Consider the following 18715-nt stretch of genomic DNA (forward strand, 5'->3'; position numbering starts at 1 on the left):
GTCAAATTTTAGACACTAGACCGATGGAAAATTTTGAGGACGAGCGGACAGACGTCGTTCGTCCTGTATTCTGATTAGAGAGGACGTCTGGCACGACTGAAAAGTCGTCTTGTTGATTGGTCAGTTCGCAACCTCAAAGTTTTTTCGGTATAACTGCACGGAGGCGGGGCGGGTCGGACTTTGTATCGAGTCAGTCCGTCGTAGAAGAGTCGCTGATCTGTAGTACGCATGATATGCCGCTCCTGTGCACACTTAAATAGCGATTTTGGATGAGTGTTGGCTCAGATTTTACGAGATAGTAATTTTCTGTAATTTTAAAGTCATTTGCTCCAAGCATTGTATGTTTCACACGAGTATAATTTTGCTCTCATTTTACGAGATTCAGATGAAGCGGAACTTATTCTTTACACGGTTATGACTGACTTCAGGCATCTTATTTTCGACTGAGTTTCGTGTCTCCTTCTGCTGCAAGGCACAAGCCAGTTTTGATGAGTCAACTTTTGCTAGAAAGTGATGAGTGTTATCTTCGGTTGTTCAATGAATGTCTGGATCTTTGCATACACTCTGCGACAGTAAAAACACACACACAACACGGAGGCATTACCCGACAGCATAGTATCTCATTGCATGGAGTAGAATCGTCTCTCTTCGAACTGACCCCCCGATGACCAGCGAAGATGCTTCAGACAATGGTGGGATACCCACCATACTGTCGCCCACCTTACGGCCCGACAGTCACGACTGATGATCTGGGGTGACATTTCATTTCATAGAAGCACCACATTGGTTGTCACCTCCGGTACTCTTACAGCACAGCGGACCATTGACAACATTCTGCGTCCCGTTTCGTTGCCCTTCATGGCAACCCATCCCAGGCTTACATTTCAGCAAGATAATTCCCGCCTCCAAACGGCTTTTCTTCCTGCTCGCCAAAACGTACCTTGACCAGCAAGATCACCGGATCTCTTCCCAACAGAGAGAGTGTTAGGAGCATTATGGCCAGAGCCCTCCAAGAAGGGCGGGAACTTGACGACCTAGTGCACCAGTTGGACAGAATTTGGTACGATATTTCCCAGGAGGACATCCAACAACTCTCTCAATCAGCGTCAAGCCGCAGAACTGCTTCCATAAAGGCCACAGGCGGATCGAAACGTTATTGATTTGCTCAGTTTGTGGAGGTATTTCTCTTGAATAAATAATCAAATTTTTATGAAACTTAAATGATTTGTTTGCACATACACATCAAATTTACCGGTTTCCATCCTATTCGGATAATATTTTCGTGGTACGTCATCTTTCTTTTTATTTATTTATTTATTTATTTATTTATGCATTTATTTTACCTGGCAAGATTAGGGCATTCAGGCCCTCTCTTACACCTAACCAGGCATACTCAGATTCAACAAATTTCAGTTTCTACAGAACATTAAGGACATATAACATGTTATACAGTATTAATGTTAAAGAAAAAAATAGAGATTATAAACGTAGTACAATGATAATTATAATAATCAAAAAATAATTATAACAATCAAGAATAATAATAATAATAGTAATGACTATGTATATGAAAGTAAACATATTTTTCTTTTATGAATGTCAGTCCTATTGCTAGTTGGGAATTTTCTCGTTACATTCTTGCAGCTTGTGAGTTATTCTCATCAAGCAGAGACATAAGACGATATAATGGGGTGAAAGAGATATAGAAGAGGTAGATAGGTTAGAGGAAGAGAAACAGAATGGTAAAATTCGAAGCTATGATGGAGAGGAGAAAGAAAGAGATGAGAGGGGCACAACAATGGTGGCTATACCGTCCCTAATAAGTAAGTCTTGAGTTCCCTCTTGAATGTTGAGTGGTTCTGGATAAGACCCAGATCACAGGGGAGCGCGTTCCATAGTCGTATGGCTGAGATGGAGAACGACACGGAGAAAGATTTTGTGTTATGTAAAGGTACAGCCAAGATGCTAGACGTATCCGATCTGGTATTGCGGTTGTGGAATGATGATAGGTGTTTAATGTGGGAAGATAAGTATTGGGGGCACCAGTGGCTAAGAAATCGATGAAGTAAGCACAGCGTGTGGAGATCGCGTGCCTTATGTGGGCGTATCCAACCTAGCTGGGAGTATGAAGGACTGGTATGATCATACAACCGTATATTGCACACGTATCTAACGCAAGCATTCATCACTAGCTCGAGGCATCTCGAATTATCACTATTTGTGCCGTGTTGAACTACATCACAGTAGTAAAGATTAGGCAAGACTAGTGTTTGGACTAATTTTTGTTTAACAGGGGTTGGAAATATTTTTCTAAATTTTTGAATTGCATGTAGGGAGGAGAGCGATTTACGGCAAGCTGTGACTGTTTGTTTATCCCAGTTTAGGTGTTCATCCAAGATTATTCCAAGGTCTTTTACTGATTTTTGGTATGGTAGTTGGGTACCATTGAGGAGTATTTGAGGGACAGTTTTGCGAAAGTACCGACTGATTAACTTTGGATGAGATATAAGTAAGACCTGGGATTTCTTGGGGTTTAGTCTCAGACCTAGGTTCTGTGCCCATCGAGAAACAGAGCAAAGATCTGCGTTCATACTCGCTACTGCGTCAGCAATGTTCTTGGGGCTTGCACTTATGTACAGTTGGATGTCGTCGGCATACAGATGGTAGTTGCAGGAATTATTATTATGTTATTATTATCATTATTATTCTTGTTAGAGCGTATGTACGTCCATGTTGCATCCCTAACCTATCCTAATCCTCAATGAATGACGAGTATTAAACAGTATGCTAGTACGGAATCGTGTTGTTAATATTTTACATATTTCCTATGTTCACCATGCTTAATGAGGATGAGAAGCATGCTCCACTTTGTGAATAAATGTCCTTTAAGTATCAGTTCAGTTCGATAAACTTGTCCCCAGTGTTCATACGAGCAAGTCTTCCTTCCTTTTGTCATCACAGACCTCGTGTACCCAGTAAGAGAAACATACCAGGAGGCGTTCAGAAAATTTCTTATCCTGATCGGTCGAACTCAAGTCACGCGTGAGATTTCCGTGGCGCGTTATCCCTCAGGTAGAACCTAGGGCTAAATTCAGTTAACACTTCAGGGACTTGAGTGACTTGGTACTCAGGCGAAAGCACTGTTTTGCTCAGTAGGAATCTCGTGGCTGCAAAAAATCCCTGCTATAGGGCAAAATATCTTCCCACGATGATATTTTGGCTGGTCAAGAAACATTGGGAGTCTCTTATAATCATCAGCATTATTCTGTAGCACCACACTTCCAAAACTTCTTTTCTCTTGTATTATCTATATGCTTGTCACCCATGTTTCAATTCCACACAAGGTTGCATTCAAGAGACATACTTGCTGAAAAATCATAACACCTAAATTTATATCTAAAGTTTTCAGAAAATCTTTCTTTGCTGTTGCTAGTATTCATTTTATATGTCTCTACTTCGGCTACAGTTGATTGTTCTGCTACAGAAATAGTTCATTTAATTCTACTACACTCACCTAACCTTGTGTTTCTTCAGTTTATTTTCATCTCATAAAATATTATCTTTTCCGTTGTAATCTACCCACTCCTTTCTAGTTGCTGCTACTGTTCACCCATGTACAACGTCTTTTCTGAAGATTTGACAGGAGTAAGATTACAATAAACTATTCATTTTACGTATCTTTTCTTGTAGAGTTACTCCAGTTGTTCTTGTCTAGGGGTCTAATACTTGAAGCTGAAATTCTCACATTTTAGTTTCTCATGGTTCAATTTGTCCAAATAATTTTGAAGATAGGCGTTGCAGAATTTTTGTTTTTACATTAATTTACATTCCTCACATTTCAGTTTCTCATGGTTCAACTGATCTACATAATTTGGAAGATTGCAGTTGCAGAGTTTTTGTTTTTACATTAATTTATTTTGTCACATTTTTGAGTATCGCACAGTCTTTTGAATTTTCACATTAACAAAGCCGAAATTACATTGTTCGCCCAAAATACAAAAATACGTCCGATCACATCAAAGGCATGCATACTACTACTTCACTCTGCGATAATAACAATATTCCAAAGGATTTACAATTTTGCTTGACGAATGAATTTCTGCTAGTTTAGATTATTACTTCATAAATGAATCTAGAAATAAACATAATAAACAGTACTAGATTTCGTAATTAATAATAGAAATTTTAAGTGTGCGAAATAATCCGTAATTTCAAATGTTTCTAAAAACAGATAATTTTAACTGTACATTCAGAGCTAGAACTTATCGATTGTTAACATTGAAAATAAAGCTTGAAATATAACATATTATGAATAAAATTATATGAAATTTTTCAGACAAACAGCTGAGATAATACTGACCCACTCAAAATTCGAAACATATTTCTGGTATCGACTACTACTGTTGAGGGAAATTAATTCTAGAGGAGGATGTCGCTTTACACCGTCCAATTAATCTCCCAAAACTTTTGTCACCTGTGACCGAATTACATAGTAACTGGAAAACCTTGAAGATTTTATTTATTCTCCTTGAACTATAGTTCCTTTGTAATTTCTTCTTGATACGTCTTACTGCGTGCTCTTTGTACGGATTGAATATCGTGAAGGATGAACTACTGCCCTACCCGATTCCTTTTTCAGGCGCTGCCTTTCATGTCCTTCGACTCCTGTAACTCAGGTCTGTATCTGTACACTTCGTAGAAAACTTTCGCTTCAGTAGTTTATCCCTGCTGTCGTCAGAATTTCACAGAGCATAGTCCATTTATAACCGACAAAAGGTTTCTCTAAATTTACAAAAGTTAGTGTATTAATGTTCGTTTGCCTTTATTGAATCGAAGTCATAATGCTAGTATTGCCTCGCGTGTTGGTACATTTCTCCGAAATACAAATTTATCTTTTTCCTAGTCAACAACTAACAATCTTTACATTTCTGAGTAAATAATTCACCGCAGTATTAAGCAGCTATGACTTTGTAAATAGATGTATTAGTATTATTCAGCTTGCATGTCCATGCCTTCTTCCATAATTGATTTATTACATTCTTCTTGATGGTATAAGGGCATTTGCCCTGTCTTACATCATGATATCGCATGTAACATTTCTGTAAAGATTGATTTTGGCAAGAATCTTAATAATTTTGGGAGAATATCCTCTACTTCAGCTATATTATTTCGACTCGGGTCTTTCAGTACTTCGACAAATTTATCTCGCGATAAAACATCACCCATGCCGTCCACTTTCTCTTCACTTTCCACCATAACATTGGTTTGAAGTTGCTTTCCTTTACATCCACCTTCAGCCTTTTCTTTTTTGTTTATTACTGAAATTCCAGCTGATCCTTGGATGTTCATACAGTAACTACTTTTTTCTTCTATGGTTTCATTACTTTTCCTATATGTCACAAATATTTTTCCTGTTGTCCCACTGCCTTCTACATGTCTGCATTTCTGCTCCAGCCATTCATGCTCTAATTCCTTTTGCCTTAACCATTTACTGCCTTTTTAAATTTTCTCCCTTCATCAATTAAATTTAATAAACCATATGTTGTTCGAGACTTTCTGTGGGTCTTGTCTTTTTCTCCATTTGTTGCTCCGCTGCCGTCACTATTTTACCTCCCAGGGACCTCATTATCAGCTAATGTACTTTGGGGCGAACCTTGAATCGGTTCAAAATATAAATCATTAACGCAATTCTCTTCTCCGTATTACAGATGACACTTCACAGTCTCCGTTTGTACTGGAGTAGTAGGATATGCAAAGGTCCTCGTTGTTCCTTGCCACGTCAAAGCCTAACACAGAATCCCTAACACTTCCATCAACCTGGCGTCTGCAAGGGAGGTCGTCGTACCATCACAGAGGTACCACGTAGATCCAGAGTCCGCTGCTTTTGCTGCGAGGCTTTACTGGAATACAATGAAAGAAGCCACGGTTCTTTCTCACTAACATAATGTGTTACTTAATTTCTATGGATATCAGCTATTTTTAATTATGAAAATTTCTTCAAATAGTATAGCAGACTGAACTATAATGAAGCATAAGAATGTGTACACCTACAGGAATCACATTCAATGTTATAATCACTATTATTCGTCAAAATACAATTCTTTCTTGTCTTGAAACTGAGTAGCAAATACTAGCTACATTTCATACTCCTAATTACACGCCCCTAAACTCAATAAAAATCCACGTTGCTGGCATATTCCCGAACTTTGATTTGCACTCTGACTTAGCAAATTATGTGTATTCCCTTCGAATTAACACTGAACTGAAACTTCCTGGCAGATTAAAACTGTGTACCCGACCGAGACTCGAACTCGGGACCTTTGCCTTTCGCGGGCAAGTGCTCTACCATCGGAGCTACCGAAGCACGACTCACGCACGGTCTCACAGCTTTACTTCTGCCAGTGTCTCGTCTCCTACCTTCCAAACTTTACAGAAGCTCTCCTGCGAACCTTGCAGAACTAGCACTCCTGAAAGGAAGGATACTGTGGAGACATGGCTTAGGCACAGCCTGGGGGACGTTTCCAGAATTAGATTTTCACTCTGCCCGCGAAAGGCAAAGGTCCCGAGTTCGAGTCTCGGTCGGGCACACAGTTTTAATCTGCCAGGAAGTTTCATATCAGCGCACACTCCGCTGCAGAGTGAAAATCTCATTCTGGTAACTCTGAACTGTTTGGCGCGAACCAGCTCGCTAGTCTTTCATTCAGCACGCTGCCGCTGACAAACGATGTGATTCGGCTTTCTCTATGAGTGCTGTTCCGGCGTAACGACGAGCGCCGGCACGAAGATCAAGAACGATGCAGCAGAGAGCGCTGTGAGACGACGTCAGCCAGTAGCACGCTGTCTAGGACGTCACCACGACAGGAGCGGCCTCTACACACGAAGAGAATGAAAGCGACGCGCCGGCTAGCCTCGGCCGCACTAGCAGACGGGCATTAGAAGACGGTTAGTAGAAGACGCGTATTACAAGAGCTGCAGTGATATTAACGATAGCAGTAACTTACGAACTTGAGTGATTAGCTTACATGGAAGTTGTATATATCAATGGACAGTGATTATTTGCATGTCGCCAATTGCTTGCGACCCATCGTGTAGAACCGAAAGTAAAGTATTGTCAATTCAATTATCGTAATAATCTCCATTAATATTATTTGCTTTTATGTGATCTAGTTATCCGAGAAAACAGCTTCCTAGGTACCCTAGAAGAGACGAGAGGCCAGGAGTCCACATATTCAGTTGTCTAATAAAAGTTTCTAGTAAAATTATGTTCTGATTACCTTATGATAAATCAGTTTTAAGAGGTTCTCCCATGTTTTTTTCAACAAAATTTGAATGTAAATTCAGTAATAATTAATAATCGGGAAAACAGTTTTGGCTAGCAGATCACAGGTTGATCTTTTATTATGGCAGTCAGTCAGAAGAAAGGTCAACTAAAGTGGTGCAGTTTCCCAAGACTGCTGCAATCGGATTCCAGCGTCTGTCGTTTCTGCCTCACTCCACCTTATGAGTCACCCAATACATACTATGTCTTCAACTGAGGTGTGATATGTTGGAATAAACATGTGCCTCTAGGAGCCAGAAAACTTCTGACTAATAAATTATGCTCAAATGAAACTACATCGTTCCAAAGACCCTTCCAAGTCTGACATTTCTATAACGTATATTTCCAGACAAACGACGAATGAAAATTTGTACTAAGAACCCGGATCTCCTGCTCCCTAGTTAGATGCGCTTACTACGAAGCCGTCCTGTCACAGTAGCTTTGCATAACTGGACAGACTAGACTGGCGTACCATCTTCCTCAATTCAAATTCACATTCACGCCTTAGCCCACTTGGTATTCTCTCTAAACTGGAACACCACGTCAGAGGCTCTCCATCAGTACTAGAATAGCACCTCAACATCGAACACAATGGGTGATCCTGCCTTAAGCGCTGGCATAGGTGCTTTAATGAAACAATATGGTTCCACAGACCTTTTCAACCTTCACACACCTATGATGTATACATGCAGACAAAAGCGACAAATGAAAATTTGTATAAAAGTTGGGATTCGAACCAGGATCTCATGCTCACTTGGCAGACGCTAACCATTATGCCACCCTGACACAGTGGCTTTGCACAACTGCATGGACTACCCCAACCTAAATTATGGCTTGATACCATGTATGCTCCTAGAAACGTTTGCAATTTTATAAATCAATTCTAATTATCTGTACGTATCTGAAGCCTTCCAGTAACTGCAGGTTTCCCCAGAAACATAACCCACTTTTGTCATAGTTAAGCCAAATAATACTTAACTTTTGCTCTGTGAAAAATTTGGGCCACAAATTGTTGAAGAAGTTACTGTTGTCATGGCTGGGAACGCTTTAAGCAGTGCCTGAGCTGTATCAGGGCAGCTGAACATTCTGTGGTTCACCATGGGAAAACTGCTGCGAACAATTGTGAAATGGGATCTCTGGCGCAGTACCAGACTTTTGTGGATGCATATGGTCATCACCTTGAGCAACTTTTGTAACCTGAAACGTACACATGGTACGCATTTAATAAATGTTACCCCTCACATGAAAAATAAAACGTGTCTCTTTCAATGGTTTATTCGTCGTTTCTGCTCCACATGTCGTTATAAATGTACCTTTTATCTACTTTCAGTATTGTGATGGGTCTTGGCTTTGTGTACAGTGATTTTGTTATATATATTCAGTTTATGCCATCTTCTGTTATCCTGATACGGGGAACACTGATATTCAAAGTACCTCTAAAATCACCATCACTATCTTTGCCATCAGTATCCCACATTTAGGTAAACTCTGTATGTCATTTACAGCAAACCGTTTCAGTAAGAGATATTTCTAATAGACGAAACATCTCTGACACAACCATTCAAGAGTCAACTTACGTCTTTTGTCTCTGAACTGGTTTGGAAATATATCATTTATTTTCAGGTAGTGGTGAAATTGTAGGTTTTGGAAAAGAACGTCTTGACATTAGATGACGGTCGTATGATTTTCATCCATTCTAAAAGCTGAGATCTCATCTTCAATAGCAAAATGATTTTCGAAAGCAACACTCTAGTAGATTACTTTGGATTTACTTCACTGGAAAAGAAAACGTGGTCAGTAATACTTTGTATCTTCCACAGTCTACAGAACACAACCGTTTGTACCATTTTATTTATTTATTTATTTTTTTTTTTGTTCGGCGAAAGATATGTATCTTGGTAAACGTGTTAGCCAGTCTCATTGGAAACACAGTCTAGTTTTGAATGAAAGTTATATTGATTTCATCTACCCGTTCTTCATGATGAGGTTGCTCATTGTCTATGATTTCCTCATTGCTCTTCAGTCCCTAGGTATCATGTATATATCCTCCAGGTTTTATTTTATTCTCGGAGGCATATGCAGCAAAAACTTCTCTGGCCCATGGTATCGTGTACGATACACACCGCACTTTCCACAGCTCACTTGATCGTCCTTCTGCCGAGCGCCACAAGGTGACAGCACTGATTATTGCGAACTTCTGGTTCAGCTGCAGCAAGTGTTTTTACTTACTGTGAAAACTTATTAAAAATGCGCAGCACTTTCTCAGTTAATACCTGACTATAAATTAAAGATATAACACTTATAAACGTTTATAACCTATAAAATTTGAGATATCATACATCGCTTATAACATTATGTACCATTAGCTGTTAATTTTGTTTACGTGAATGAAAGTGTATTTTTTTTCTTTGATGATTCCCATACTTGACAGCCAATTAAGAAGGAAAGGGTAAAATGCCGGGAAGTGCAAAAAGTCCCTTCACTACGCTAATGACAGTAACTGACTTAGCAAATTCCATGGGAAGTAAAATTAAATTTGGAGAAGTAATGTTAACAGTCTGATAAGGTGTCACCTGCAGTCTGTACTATGAGGCTCCAGCTGGATAGCAAGGCCACTAGGAAAATTACTTGAAACGTAATGTTGAATGAACTTTATCTATAGGGATACCTTACACACTTAACGATTAAAGACGCATCTTCCTTCCCATGTTTATTTATGCTACTGAGACAATGATGGCATCAGCTGCAGCCAGGTAGACGAATAAAGATAAATGTTGTGGGGCCGTGTGCATACAGTATATGATAGCGGCATACAGGCACCAGAAGATTTGTACGTGTTAGACAAAAATAAAGATTACGTAATGCAAACTAAGAAGTATTTTAGGTCAAAGTATATGAGTGAGAAAGGTATGGAACTTGCAGCTATCTTGTGTAAAGTTGAAGTAAGGTATTTCAAACGTTGTGTGTGGCTGTATGTGCGTGTTACGTAATGACTTGATTGTAACATTAGGAGGAGATGTTGTGACAGCTGAGTGAGTGTGATACTGAGGAAGTAAAGAGGCTATTCCGTGTGCTAGGCTTAGGCTTTGTGTTGATAGACTGGATGTGATTTGTGTCAAGTTTGCCAATGAGCTGAAGGGGTGCTAGTGATAGGTACAAGCGTTAATGTGCAAAGTGTAGTTACAGTTTCGATGTTCTTGCTGACTTGTTATTAATGTGAAATTTTGGATGATCATTGGTGATGTGAGGGATAGGTTTGTTGCCAGTTTTGTCATCTTATGTTGTGAGTAAAACAGAGTGGAGGAGAATTGCGTAGATGGAGAGCAGATGTGGAGCAAAATTGTGTAGGTGGCTGAGGGTATTATCAGCTGATGTGAGACATGAGAAATTAAGATTTCGAAAGAAATGTGGAACGCTTCACGATTTTGTGTGTCATACTTGCGCAGCGCCCATGCTAATCTTCTCCAATTTTAGTATATGTACCACCGAAGCGAGTACATTCGAGGAGCCTTCTGAAATTGTATATACAGTTATCGCGTCGCGTCAATCATGGTTCACCTTGGGCATTGCTTTACACAGCTGTGGCGACTAACACAAGGCCTGCCGAGTTCCAATCTGCGAACCAATTGCTGCGAGATGTCGTTCTTAGTAAGTGGCAGGACTGTCAACTGTAGATTTGGCCGTATTGGATGTAAAACTCAGATTGTAATGTAGCATGCTCTCGCAGCATCGGCCCAGAGCAGTAGCAGTTTCACATAGGTGCCGCTAGGGGGCAGCAACACATGTTTGCACCTATTGTCGCCTTGTTCTCACATCCCGAGTTTAGTGTCTTGTAGGCATGCCTATGAAACACACTTATGTAATGTGTGACGTAAATGACTATGATTGGAGCAGGTAGCAGGTCTTCAACACTCTCGAAACAAGCGAATATTTTTGCCAAACTGTTTTCAGTGCTAACACAAATTACATTGCTCTTGCAGTGGTACTTTCTTACAATAGTGGTCAATTTAATCTCTGAGTGCACTTATGCAAGGCAACTTTTAACTCACCATCAAGTACACCACAAGAAGACACAACCTGTGACCATGTAAATTACTGATTAACTCTACAGAGACGAAGCATGGCCCTTTGCATCCAATGGCGCGAGAAGACAATAGTGACTGCAAGAAGAGACATAGTAGCCTCATGAATGATCAAAAAGAGCATTCATACTGCATAGTTTGAAACACACCAATTTAGCTCGTTATTAGGGCATGGGTGGGTGAATGAGAGTTGTGTGAGATAGTAGTTATGATGGAAGTAGTTCCGTTTTCAGTAGAATATCAGGTGATATATTTGTGCTGATCCATGTGTACACAGGACAGGTTTACTTGACATGGGTGAAACATTGTGATGGAAATGTTTGAATGAGCCAAAAATATTGAGGGGACATGTGCTTAGAGAAACCATGTTAGCATTGTGTTAGTAACTGTAATCATGTGGCAGTGATATGGCAATCAGATGTAATCCAATTTGGTAAATGTTATCATTGCAGGACGGTTTGCTAGTGCAAAACAAAGAGTGATGAATTTACTATTTGAAAGCAGTTAATAACTGAGTAGCTACTGCTTTCATGTAACACAAACTGGTTTGTGCAGTTGTTTCCCTTTCTTGAAATCTCGAAGCTCGTAGTGTTTTGTATCTTGACTGGCTCTGTATCTGCTTACGTGGCAGAGCCTCTGTGTATGTAACATGATGAATATTGCATTCCGAGTTTTTCAAATCTTTTTTCCTAGACATAGGATGAAAGATGCATCAGCGGCATTTGTGAACAGAATCGACTTGTATGACATTTATGGGGTACAACCTGCTGTCAAAATAGTAGTGGCTCACATCTAAGTACTATATGTTAATATTAGCATACTTGACTGCTTTCCAGACACCTCAGTGTTGTGGCATACACTGTCTGACACTTTTGCAAATTAATTTTGGTAACGATATGTAAAAGAAGATGACTAGACCTGTGGGAAAATACTTCGCGAATCACACTCGTGGAGAATAACCAATGAAATTTGTACATGATATGCTGTTGCACCACAGATTTGCTGTAATAGTTGGTTATTAGGTGAAGGTCAGTGGCTGAGAACACAGGCAGGTATCCTTCAGTTAAGAGTCTGATGAGGCGTCACCTGGAGTCTGTATTAATAGGTTCCAGCTGGATAGCAAGGCAACGTAGGAATGACGATCTGTTACTTTCAATCGAGAATGTTGGCAAATTCAACTATAATCTCGTAGCCGTCGCCACGTGATAGACTGTGGCGCTCTCTACGCTGCGTATATATTCGGCGCACCCTCGAGTTCTCGTGGCAGTTCACCATTTTACCTCACAAGGCAACCTCCCCATCGCACCCCCCTCAGATTTAGTTATAAGTTGGCACAGTGGATAAGCCTTGAAAAACTGAACACAGATCAATCGAGAAAACAGGAAGAACTCGTGTGGAACTATGAAAAAACTAAGCAAAATATACAAACTGAGTAGTCCATGTGCAAGATAGGCAACATCTAGAAGAGTTCGAGTTTAGGAGCGCCGTGGTGCCGCAGTTAGCGTGAGCAACGGCGGAACGAGAGGTTCTTCGTTCAAATCTTCCCTAGAGTGAAAAGTTTACTTTCTTTATTTTTGCAAAGTTGTGATCTCTCCGTTCGTTCATTGACGTCTCTGTTCAGTGTAATAAGTTTAGTGTCTGTGTTTTGCGACCGCACCGCAAAGCCGTGCGATTAGTAGCCGAAAGGACGTGCCTGTCCAATGGAAAACGAAAACATTTGATTGCAAGGTCATAGGTCAACCGATTCCTCCACAGGAAAACACTTCTGATATATTCTATACGACACTGATGACGGCATGTGCGTCACATGACAGGAATATGTTGTTGACCCACCTAACTTGTACACTTGGTGAATGGGTAAAAAGATTCTTCTACCTTGCCCAATTTAGGTTTTCTTGTGGATGTGATAATCACTCCCAAAAAAGTGTGAAAACGTAAGAGTTTGTCACATAAACTGCAACAAATGAATGCAACAGTTTCACAGTCGCACAGTTTTGTCTGTGCTCTGTCAAAACATGTTTTTAACGTTTTCAAATTTTTCCGTGTGTAGACCGTCAAATCCTGCATATGTCCAAGCAAATCTGAACATGTCCTGAAATTTTGGAGAGCGAAGTTGGTTATATGTGAGTGCCTGAACTTTGATAATTGTCTGAAAATAAAAAATTAAAATTTTCTGCCGAGGGAAGACGAACAAAGGACCTATCGTACCGCAGCTGCACACGCTAACCACGGGACCACGGCGCTCGTTGGTTTACAACCACCTGGTCCTCAGTCGGAGAGGAAACGCTAGGAGATAGTTTCATACATCGACAACGGCCTAATAGGCCAGACATTTTAAGTGATGTCAATACCAGCAGTGAAGGATTACATTGTATGACAGAGACTTGAAATGTTCAGACCGAAGCAGTAGATACTGCATATGCATTTATTTATACTGGGAAGAATAATTTTGAATAGGGGCTTAGTGCGAGCTGTTACAATAGTCTTTAAAAGCAAATATTGTCGATGAATCAAGCTTTGAATTAAGTGGTTTAGAAGCACAAACCTAGGATCACTTTATGTTTATAACAAAAACAATTCGCTTAATCGTCAGAATTTTAACTTCAAGTGGAAATGTTATTTAATATCTTTTATTAATTATTAAACTTAAGTTATTTATTATTTCATATTGATTTTCATCATTTCATTTCTTTTTGGAACAAACAGGAGCTATTATCTGAAGTTTTACATTTCCTATAATCCTGAACAAAAGTTGTAAGAAGTAACCAACAACGAGGTCCAGACCTATCAATTCGTAAGACAATGTCTTCGGTAGGGGATGTATATTTATTTGCTCAATTTTTTGAGATGTGTCATATTATGTATAATTCACTAGCAGATTTAACTTTCTCGATTTTTCGAAAGTTAAGCCATTCTCATTTCATCCTACAACTTCGACTAAGCTACCGAGGTTAAAATAATATAACAATTCCAACTGGCTAAAGAAAACAAATGATTATATTTCTACATTTTATTTTATTTTATTTCGTTGCTTTTTTTCTCGTTACGATTTGCATTATGCAATTATAGCGTGCCGTTACATTGTGAAGTCGAATTAGCACTACGTTACTATGACGAGTGCCGATCTGTGTGAAGAATACTGAGACAATTTGGCTTTCTCATTGAGCCAACAGATTCCAGTTCGTAACAACTCGTCGATGTTTCTAAGCTACAAAGTTTTGCGTACTTTGCTTCCAAACTCAGTGATTTCAGTAAAATGTAAAGTGTTCTTGCCTTTTACCAGACAGTTACGCTGAAATAGTTCGCTGGTTCTCCAGAATTATAAAAATAGGAGTAGTAAATGTTTCGTTAATTTACGGCGAGCGAAAATCGACCCGGTTTTGATTTTGATTTTTTAAAGTATAGTGTCATCATGTTACGCCTACTAAGTCACCCAGTACTAGACTAAGATAATATAAGTATTTCTCTATCTGTCTGCGTCTGATTTCATACTAGATAAAATTCTACAACCATTGATTTCATTAAAAATATTAGTATAAACGACACTGGAGAAAGATACTTTCATGTGGATGCTATTCCAGCTCACGCGAATTTGAATTGTGTAGTTGAGTGTAACATATCACACACTTATTGTGCTCTTACATGTTGCTTCCAACACACGATATAACACATGACACCGCGTTTCATCACAGTACCCACGTTCCACCACGAAGTAATATTGCCTTCTGTCGCCTCGCAGTAAAAACATGCACAGTAACAGCAGAAATGTGGTCACTAGACAAGCTGTAACATCGTTAAATTCATTGTCGATGTCAAGAAGAAAGGAGTGGCAGGACCAATGAAAGAGGGGGCGGAAGGCTCTTACATAGCATGCGCAAAATACGTATATTCCATGGATAACAAGCATAAATACATTATTACATAGAACTTTTTACGAAACTGAGAGTTATATAGGAAACACTAACTCTGCGAATACTTTACAGAACGGCAGTACAGGAAAAAATGTAACAAAGTTTTTGTTTACCGCGACGTAATATGGGGTGATAAATTCTTGTTATCATATTTATGCTGCAGCAGACAACCCCGAAATTCAAGAGAAAGGTTTTCAGAGTGCTTTTCTTCCGCAGCAACGAATGCACAGAGGCTTTAACTGAATTCCACGATGAATTACTAATGATCACCGCTTTGATGTTTGGTTTGTGGGGCGCTCAACTGTGCGGTCATAAGCGCCTGTACATAGACCCAATTTTGTCACAGTCCAATTTTTACACAGTCCAGTCTAGCCAGTAGCACGAATGATGATGATGATGATGATGATGATGGAATGATGAGGACAAGCATACACCTCGCGGTTCTAGGCGCGCAGTCCGGAACCGTGCGACTGCTACGGTCGCAGGTTCGAATCCTGCCTCGGGCATGGATGTGTGTGATGTCCTTAGGTTAGTTAGGTTTAATTAGTTCTAAATTCTAGGGGACTTATGACCACAGCAGTTGAGTCCCATTGTGCTCAGAGCCATTTTGAACAAACATACACCCAGTCCCCGGGTAGAGAAAATCTTCAAACCGCCCTGGAATAGAACCCGTGACCCCGGGATCCAGAGGCTGCAACGCTAGCCACTAGACCACGAGTTGCGAACGTTCGCTGTTTCCGACTGCACGGATCTTTCTGGAAATTGCAGTACCGAGACCTTGGAGTATTGCAGGTGCATCTTCGAAGGTTCTGTCCTTAGCTAATCCCAAAAGAAGCAATCATACAGGTTGAGACGCTATTCCACACCGTGTTAAGCAACTTGAGGGTGTGGATTCACTGTACTCCAGTGGTGCCAGTTCTGTTTGTTGACGTCTCCATAGAGATGGAAGTATGCCTTAGCATGAAACCTGATCGTTAATGACTGTTCCATTTTCAGAGGCCTCAGTCATCTCATTTCCAAAAGAATATCCCTGCTCCACATTATTGTCCTTCTAAGGTTGACTCTGTTGCATTATGTAGGCGAGAAACTTAAGTTTCTCTTCCATTATCCTCAGTAGAGACAGTAGTGTAGCATGTCTTTTGACATTATCGACTTCTCATTGAGTGGCGTTCAACTCGTTCCTCGTATTCCAGGGTTCCAGTTGTAGCTTGTCGTCCTAAGAATCCTTTCTTGAGACGTGTAGGAATCCAATCTCTTCTAAACATTTCATCAACCTGAAAAAAAAGTGTGAATATTACACATAAACATTGTATAAGAGGATGTCTAAATTTTGTCATCACAATCTGACTTCCTTTCAGTACAGTAATCTCACGGAGAACCGGTTGTTCAAATGGTGCTGTTCTTGGATCAAATGTACACCTCAATGCGCGTCTCACCATAACAGTACATCCATAAGTTGTTTAAAATGTCTTTACGTTACATATACGCTATTGTAACGTTCGTGCTTCTGTTTTGAAAAGAGAACTGAATAATTGTTGAATGGGCATTGGAAATTTCAGAGCTACAGGATAACAATATCACAAGGAGACTCATTTACGGCATACGATTAAACCGTAGTAGACAAACACTAACACATATTTGAGCCTCCCTATAATATCACCTTTAGCCGTGTAAAATGAGACCCCTTAGATCATTATGTTCCGTTTCGTTTTTCTGTTTGCCGGCGATGTGTTCTTCTTACTTGATCATCAACGTCCGCAATAATATTGGAATTATCAAATGAGAGTACGATTTATTACGGAAGAACTTAACAATATCATCGCCTCATGAATAACTGCTGCTCAAAAAAGAAACAACCATGTCAAATGATCCCCCGCTTAACGCGGGTGTTTAGTTTCCGAGAGATAACCAATAGCACGAAATAACACAATTGTTCTGGTGTTCAGTATAACAATCGCAGCGAGTGCCTCACTCGACGAGTTATTCATGTCTCCTCTTTCCAGTCTCTCGGGAAGAAAGCTTACGAAAGTTTGTTTCACTTCTTTGTCGCAGTTAATGAAAGAATTTAGCCTGAAGTGCCCGCGGCATAATTGCAGCCACTTGCAACTTCTGCAGCCAACTGGCTGGAGCTCCATTTGCGGGACACGGAACGGCACTTGACCTGAGACTTCTGAAGACGCGCGTCTCGGTTGCCAGGCTAAATCTGGTCTAGCGGACTACCTCCGTCTCCACACAGAGGTGACAAACTTCGCACTGAATACATCCAATAATAGACACTGAGTGAAAGGACAGCGACATTTTGTCTGAGGAGAAATCGTAAAAAGCATTTCTTAAGTGATGCTCTTCACAAAAATTGAGATACAATGGAAGGAAAGGTGTTCTCGTAGTCTAGTCACACTTGCGACTCGCAAGAGGAAATCCAGGATACACATTCATACATTTGTCCATGTGCTAATCATTTCTGTAAGTGAAGGTAGAAATGAATGGGCCATTTTTAAGAAGCATCATATCTTACGCATGCTAGTTTAAAATAACACGAGAAATGCAGTCTGAAGTGAAATTGTGATCCCAAAATAACAATTTTCCCTACATCTACAATGAACGTAACGAAATATATCGTACTATATATCTATTTTTCCACTCATTAGTAAGAAAACTATAAACTGTTAGTAATATGCTTTTTTTTATCCACGGAACACTTAGGGGTTTACCTTTTAAAAACGTGTATCGTCACAAGAGTGTTACGTTTTTTCTGTGCGAATATTACCGCAGCCAGGCTATACAGCGTACTTAGTAATGTTTATAATGTTTCAGTCCTCGATATTTTACTCTTTTTTAGAGGGATTGGCAGTATTTTTTCTTAATATTGTACATGCTGGGTTTGGGTGTGTTCCATAAACCGTAACTACATAAGCTTCGAACATTCCGACCGGATTACACTGGTCTCCCTCAGGGCAAGACTGGATTTGCTGAGGGAAAGGTGGCTCTAGATACGTGTCAACATGTCATATTTTTGGAAACTTTATTGGCCCCAGAATATAATAACCTAGTCATGACGAAAGGGAGACTCGGAAAGAAGCTGTTCGTGGGCTAGCTGGCTTGACAGTTATTGGCAACCGCCTGCAAGTCAACGCTAGGCTTCTGGCGGGCAGGTTTTCTTCCTGGTGTGCGCAGAAAGGCACAGGCAGTTGACAGGTAGCTGTTTGTTGAAGCTGTCCCGTCCGTGACAGGTCGGACTTCCGTGGCGCGACCGCTCGCGGCCCTTGGGCCGGGATCGCCGACAGCCAGGACCCTGGTCTCCGTTGATGTTGTCATGTTTCCTAACGATTTCAATCACATCTAGATGTTTGTGTTGGTGCGTCCACGACTCTTCCGCCAGGATACGGGCTGTCTGGAACAAGATA

The 18715-nt window shown here is 40.2% G+C and overlaps 1 pseudogene; it reads right to left on the minus strand.

Annotated features, from left to right (window-relative positions):
• Nucleotides 1–10719: 10719 nt before the first annotated feature.
• On the minus strand, nt 10720–10816 carry LOC126261387 (U6 spliceosomal RNA; annotated as a pseudogene).
• Between the last annotated feature and the right edge of the window lie 7899 nt (nt 10817–18715).

Source organism: Schistocerca nitens, chromosome 5 (genome assembly GCF_023898315.1).
Source record: "Schistocerca nitens isolate TAMUIC-IGC-003100 chromosome 5, iqSchNite1.1, whole genome shotgun sequence".
NCBI classification, from domain to species: Eukaryota; Metazoa; Arthropoda; class Insecta; order Orthoptera; family Acrididae; genus Schistocerca; species Schistocerca nitens.